Source organism: Lepisosteus oculatus, chromosome 17, assembly GCF_040954835.1.
Source record: "Lepisosteus oculatus isolate fLepOcu1 chromosome 17, fLepOcu1.hap2, whole genome shotgun sequence".
Lineage (NCBI taxonomy): Eukaryota > Metazoa > Chordata > Actinopteri > Semionotiformes > Lepisosteidae > Lepisosteus > Lepisosteus oculatus.
Genome location: NC_090712.1, coordinates 19,531,077 through 19,538,563, shown reverse-complemented (window position 1 = coordinate 19,538,563; position 7,487 = coordinate 19,531,077). Strand labels below are relative to the sequence as shown.

Genomic DNA, 7,487 nt, shown 5'->3' with positions numbered 1-7,487 from the left:
GACAATTTCTGAAAATCACAAGAGGCAGACAAAAAGGCAGTGAAAGTGACAAGAAAATTCAATGGAGATGGAAAAATGCTTAGCTGTAAGTCTGGTGTTTCGGGACAAGCAATGTCAAGCATTTTGTTAGCATTAGGACTAACACTGAATAAAAGCATTGATTGTAATGAAAGAAGGGGAAAGCTGAGAAGTACACAAATGAAATGAATCGGATGAAATCAGTTTTCTTAAGATGTGCAATTTGTTATGAGAAGTGCTTAATGGGTACTTGAATTGGTCTCTGCATAAACGACCTCAGTATCCTCAAAGGATAGGCGTGGGAGAAAATTGCACTGCTTCTGTTCCTTTCCTTATATGAGGAAGATAGGACATTAATGTTTTAAATAGTGCTGAGAATATTAAAACACATTTTTGGAATAGAGACTTTGCTACAGTTCAGTAAAAACTTCATGGTTCATCCTCACTTCGATGTCAAAACAATGAAAGGGGTTACAGCCTGCTGAGAGAATCCCTGTGGGCCAGTTTTCGAATGCTGTCTGTACTCAGTGCCCCTGCCTGGCTCTAGCTCTTCTTGATGTGCTGAAAGTTCAAAGACCTGCCAGTCTTGACTTGCTGCATTGCAAGAAAGTGAAGAAGAAAATTGGCAAATTATGAAAAAAACAATAGTGTCGTAAAGTACAGATATGGATTTTCTTCCCCCTCTAGAACTGCATTATTTGGGAACACAATACCGTTACAAATGGAGCACTGCATACCTCATTGCTAAAGAACTGAGCAAAATAAGGGCTGATAAAATAAGGAAAAAGGTTACACAGCTGTGTGCAATGTAACTTGTCTTGGTAATGAATAGAGCACTAACTATTCTTCTACGGTGATTCTACAACCTACAGTGAATGAACAATACAAGATGTAATAGTCCCTTTTGTGACTTAGAAAATAAGAGATAAGATGGTAGTGCTGTTGAGAAAATTAAGTTGTGCATGAGGTCTACTAAAGTATCCAAATAAAATTTAGAAATTAATGTTACGGTAGAAGCTCACCTAAATGCAGGGAGATTTTTCTAGATCATGTACAGTACCTGACTGACCCAGCCAAGCTAAATTTTCAAACGTAAGCTGAGACTGAACATTAAGACTTAAAGTGGAAAGAGGAAACAGATTTAGAAGCACACTTACATAAAACATTAGAGGCATATGAATACAAGTTTCTCAGATATATTGTCTGCCACATGTTATTTTTAATTTCCAAACCTTATACGTGACTAGGAGTAGTATTTGGATCTATTCACTCTAGGGGATCCAGTCAATACCAGATGCAGGTAATACATGAATGCATGTTTCCAGTAAGTGACAGCTGTACTTTGTTACAAATCACATTATAAAACAGTATGTTGCTCAAAGATGCTGAAAATGCCATTGGACATGGTAAAATCGATCATTAAAATGTTGAAGATAAGTCAGACCCCTGAGACAGTGCCAACATGATACTGACCCTCCAAACTGAGCAACCAGGTAAGGAGAAAAATGATTAGAGATGTCACCATGATTCCAAGGGCAAAGCTGAAAGAACTACAGACTTCAGTGGTTAAGATGGGAGAAAACGTTCATGAGTCAGAAATACCCCAGTCACATCATAAAGAAAAAACTGACATGCATGGAAAAGTCACAAGAAGGAAGCTATTACTGAAAAAAACAAACTATTTAAAATGATACTGCAAATGTATGCCACAGAGTGTTATAGTCAGATGAGACAAATGTGGAGCTTTTGGTTTGAATGCCAAGCCTTCGAGCTGTTGCAGATCCAAATGAGGGCATTTCCCAGGAAACAGCATCTCTAGCGGCGATGAGATTGCCTCTCATGAGCAGGTATGGGAAGCTCATCAAGATCAAGGGTGTAAGGCTAAATCCAGGCGAATCATAGTGGAAGACTTCAGCCTGCTCAAGACCTTAAACTGGGATGGAACTTGTTTCAGCAGGACAATGACAAGGTTAAAACCAAGGAGTAGCTGGAATAGCTTAAGAAGAAGCAGGTGAGTGTCCTAAAGTATTTGATTTGATCAAATTTGATCTTTTCAGGTGCCAATCATGCAGAGCAATGATTCACAAATTGACAGCCTTGACAAAGATGAGCAAAAAACCAACTCTGTAAAAAAACACTATGCAATATATAATTTATTTTAATGTGGAATGTGCTTTACTTTATTTATTCAATGGAATCAACAGAAATTACATATTATTACACATTTATACCAAAAACTATTATAAAAATGCCATAATTATTGGCACCTCTGTTTTCAGTCCTTTGTGCAGGGAAATCATGAAAATGTCCTTGACATTCTGTCACAGAAATATCACTCACACACATGGAGTTCAATGGCTTCAACAGAGGCCTTCATGAGCTGACACTCCAGAGAGATTGTAGTGCTCTTTAATTCTCCTACAGCATGTGTGTGTGGCTTGTGTCCCGGAAGAGTCGGGGGAAGTCAATGAGAAACATATGATTCCTCAGTCTCGTAACATAAGGATATTCTAATTCAGCAATTAATATACAGGCATGAGGCATGAAAAACAAGAGATGATTTTGCTCTGAAGCAGAAAGTTTAAAATAATTGTATTAATGTTTTTCTTGCTATTTGACTTGTAACATCAGATCGTAAAATCTGCCAAAAATGACAAAGCAAAACTGCCAGAGAGTAAAGACTGATACTTGAAATGTGTGGAAAGATGGACTGCAGTGATAGAAGTCAACAAAAGAATTTAATTGTGGCCTTCAGAGATTTCCTGTCTGGTTGATATTTGACTGTCTTTGCCTTAACAACAAAAATGTGTAGGTCACTGCATGCAGTTTAAAGTTTAACACCAATTTTACTTGCAGTGTTTCTCCCAGTTATGAGTGCAAAAGTTACATTAACACAGTTCACACAAATGTATCCAATATAAACAATGAATTACTCTTAAATATAAAATGGCATGATGTAGAAAAATATTAAAAGTACGAATACAGGATGTGTACAGATAATCTGCAAAATAATTGTATATTTTGCGTCATTTGGATTCAGCTATAGGTTGAGCTGTGACAGAAAAGGGAGTGTGGTGATCATGCTGTGCAAAATGTTTGTTTGCAAAAAGAAACATTTATCCCCAAGTTATAACAGTTAAATGTCACTGTCCAAAGTTACTTGTACTTGCAAATATATCAAATAAATAGCTTATCTGTGCAGGTCCGTTTACATCTATTTACGGTATATTTCCGTAAGCTACAGAAACAACAAAAAAGTCTTCTTCAAGGTCAATGTTTATTTACCATTTCATTCAAAATAACATGTGTGCCATGGAGGGCAAGTAACTGTCAGGTGATCACACAGCCAGATATGCACAAACAGGGGAGATAATTGTTTTTCTGTTATTTCTTCCACAATGCAGAAGGTAATGATAGTCTGTTTTCCTGATGGATCTATTCCATTTCGAACACCCAGATAATACAGAAAAGATAAGAAATAAAGTGCTTCTGCTAACCCAATGACGACTATTCTCTCATTAGTTCAGGCAGGGAGCTGGATCAGCAGGCGTGGGCTGCAAAGCATGAAGTAAAGGTTTATTCCATGCTGAAAAGAGAAGAAAAGAAACAACGTTTTGACCCGAAGAAGGCTCCACAGCCTAAAGAGTTTCTTTTCTTCTCCTTTCAGCATGGAGTAAACCTTCACTTCGTACTTTGAAGCCTACGCATATGATTTCAGTAACTCATATTGATGAAAACAATAACATGCAAGTTGCGTTTACAGTACATCCTGTATGATGAGATTCTTCAGGGGGTTGAATGGGTGTGCAGTGGTGAGCATTGCTGCTTCACTGTTTCATTCCTGGGTTCAATTCCAGACCTGGGCTTCAATCTGTGTGGTTTGTTGGTTCCCCCCTTGTTTGCATGTGTTTCCTCTGAGTGCCCTGGTTTCCACTCACTGTCCAAAGCCAAGCTGGTAGGTTCATTGGCTTCTGGAAACTTCTTCATAGTGTGCGTGTCTGTCTTCCCTATGGTGGACCCATGCCTTGTGCCTGCTGCTTGCCTAGATAGGCTCCAGCTCCCCCACAACCCTGAACTGGAAGAAGCCGTTAGGAAATGGATGGAGGCATGAATATCCTGTAGGGAGGTGTACACTGGTGTATTTCAATGGACTCTGCTGCTGTCAGGGCAAGGCTACAGGGCACTCAGTTTCCTCCATTCATCACAAGCACTCCACATTCTACACACACCGTTTTCATTTTGGTTTGTAAAGATGGGATATTCATCTGATACCATGCTAGAAGTATCTCAGTGGGATGATTACACACCAGCCCAGTATGAAAACACTTTAAGATCACTCACGTCTTTCATTTTCATTTTGCATTCTTATCAAAATAATAGCCGATGCCCTGAGAGAGACAAAGGACAAAAGAAAATGACTGTCAAGAACAGAAGTGTATATTTAGTGTAAATGAAATAAACCAAAGGATTTGCATTAAACAGGTAAGCGCTTTGCTCTTGGAAGCCACAAATAACATTTGCATTGGAAGTTTAAAGATAAAGTTAAACTCTCAAAGATACATTATATACTGTATATTTGAATGATAGAGTCCTACACTGTACAAGATGTTAATTAATTCCCTCAAAGACTTTTTTAACTTGAAAGCATTATAATGTGATCTATTTATATTTAATCCAAACTCACTTAATCTGTTATTGTACAAAGAAACATATGTCTTTGAAACATTTTGGTCTTTGGGATTAATGTTTTAAAAGATGATGAAAACAAATCAGCATCTAATTGCTAGAAAACTGTCAGAAAAGGTGTATTGAGCAAAAAAACCCCGAAATATCCTTTGATATTGGCTGATCCCTAGTGAAGTTACCTTTCTTTCTATTTGTTAAACCATCAAGGAGCCGTTTCACCCCAGCTGTTCTAAGTCATAATCATTCCCAACAGCATGTCCCAGAGCTGTGTACTGTATTTTGTCTGTCAAACACAAACCTCCTTATACAGTATCTCATGCATCCCTCCTCCTCCTCCCCATGACTTACTGTTAGCACTTAGCATACAGCACAAAGGTATTCACATCACCTGGTATTTTATTTTATCGTGTATAAGAATGACAGGTACACATTCTGGTCTTAAAACCTATCTGACCCGCGACTCCAGCCACAGCTAGTGGACAACAGTTGGAAACACCTGGGTGTAAGAGGGACACTTAGTAAATTGAGGGCATAGACCTCCACACAGGTGTGGCTCATTCGTTAGTTTAGCCAATAAGCGTTATGTCGCAGCCAGCTGAAGGCGACAGCTACAAGTCACTGCCAGGCCTTGTTTTTTCCAACATCACCCTTGCTTACATTTCTCATTTCATACAGTGCTAAATATAGTGCCAAAAGATTTCCAACAGGTAATATAGAGTATATCACAGACTTTTGTGACATCATGCATGAACAGGAATAGCCTTTAGCATTAAGAAAATGGGGAAGAAGTACTTTGAAGTTTGCCTGTACATAAAAAGTGCAAAGGCAATAAGATTGTAAACTTGCAATCCTGCCTTAATTCTAAAGAAATTGTCTCTGATGAAAGATTCGCCGCCAATGATTTGTGAAAGCTGCAGATAAATGAGTTACTACTGAAATGACATGAATGAGCTACATTGTGAGCAGGCAAGAAAGGATTTCAGTCTTGAGGACGGGGCTGTTATCTTGACAATCAAAACACAAACCTTGAATGTATCTCTGCAGAACTCTGGGAATGTGTTTTCTGATAGAAATAGTGTAGTGCAATGCCTTCAATACACCGCTACTGTTGTATCTTCAGCATAATCTGTTCACAAGTTCAAAGGAATATCTGCCTTATCATTGAAACAAGTAGCAAGTGATTTTGAAGGTTCAGAGACACACTTGGTAGACTCCCTCGGTATACCAGACTTAAGGACATTGATTTATTACTCAAAACCTACAAACCTCTGAAATACTTTCATTAGAAAAGTAGAGTTCTCATATATATATATATTTGCACTTACAACATAATCTAATTCTTCAAAACTGTTGTAACAGTAGAGTTTAGGTATTTCCCACTATGCTTATTTTATCAACACATGTTTCCTTTCATCCACAGGAGTTAAAATTACTTTACATCTTTCCACAATCTCAATTTTTCCTTTTATTACATTTCACCTGGGTTCTGGTTGTTTTTAGTTAACCCGTTGTGGAGTAACTACTGTACTATTTTAGTTTTTCACAGTCCTGCAGCTGTATAGGTTACCCCAGACGTTGTTCTCTGTCAACAGATGGCAACAGCTCTGCGAAGGTCTTCCCATGAACCAAATGACAGAAAAAAGTAGAAGAAAACATTTGCAATTAAAATAATGGATTTTAAACACCCCCATGCACATGAGCAAGTTATGCATGCATGGAGCGTCTGCTCTATTTCGTATATCAGTTTATGTTTCTTTAAAAAAACTAAGCATCAGCACTAGTAACTACATGTCTTTCCAGGTTTTTGATGTACCTAAGAAAATGCCTGAACTGGGAGATGCAGAGCAGTATTTGTATATATTTGTATATCGGAGTTGCAATTAAATGGCACACAAGATCATAAAAAGTATAGTTTCAACACAGGACTTAAGTTGTGTAGTGCTCTTGGCCGAATTATGAGTCGGCCAAGGCCTCTTGCAGGAAAGCTACGAGGCCAAATTTTAATTTGCCATTGAGTTGTGTGAAAGAAACTGTTTTTGAGGTAAACATTAAAAAACAAATGTTTGCCAATCTTGAATGCCAGAATTCAGCAATTGTAGATTTAGTTTTAAAGGTAATTAAAAAAACTACTGAAAGTAAAGAACAAATGAAAGTAATTATTGAATTAAATGATTTGATCTGGTTTAAATGATTATGTTATTTTCTGACATGCTGAAGAAACATCTAAACAAATTTTGTTTTGTACATAATTTAACTGTAATTTACCGTTATCATGTTACTCTAATTGTCAGTTTTATCTGCACTGAATGATCAGGGGGAAAAAATTGTCTAAAGGAGCTGATAATCATACGTGACTGGACTAAATACAGTGTCTTGCAAGAGAATCCAGACTCTTCCTGCAGAGTGCTATTTTGTGATATTACAAAATGATACTTAAACATTTTTGTAAGCTTAATATTTTATAACCTGAATGCTCAAACTAAAGTCTTACTGAAAGGTAAAATATGATATAATAAATGTCGATGATGAATAAAGTGAAATATGTTGAAAGCATAAATATCAGACATATAAACTCAATATTTGTTGGACACACCTTTGATGGAAATTACAGCAGCTTCAGTCCACATGCACAGACACACACTCACACCTGGAAGCTCATTGACCTACCAGTTTGTCTTTGGACTGTGCGAGGAAACCAGAGCACCCTGCAAAACCCATGCAAACACCTGGGGAATAAACACTGGTGGGGGTGGAGGAGAGTCCCCATTACCTGTAAAGCGCTT

The 7,487-nt window shown here is 37.6% G+C and overlaps 1 protein-coding gene across 1 annotated transcript in view; it reads right to left on the bottom strand.

Moving 5' to 3' along the window:
* Positions 1–3,309: 3,309 nt before the first annotated feature.
* Positions 3,310–7,487, bottom strand: part of mlip (muscular LMNA-interacting protein) — a 56,255-nt gene continuing 52,077 nt past the window's right edge. The window contains exon 14 of the transcript XR_011182334.1: positions 3,310–4,406. The gene's annotated coding sequence lies outside the window, so the exon portion shown is untranslated. The remainder of the gene's footprint in view (positions 4,407–7,487) is intronic.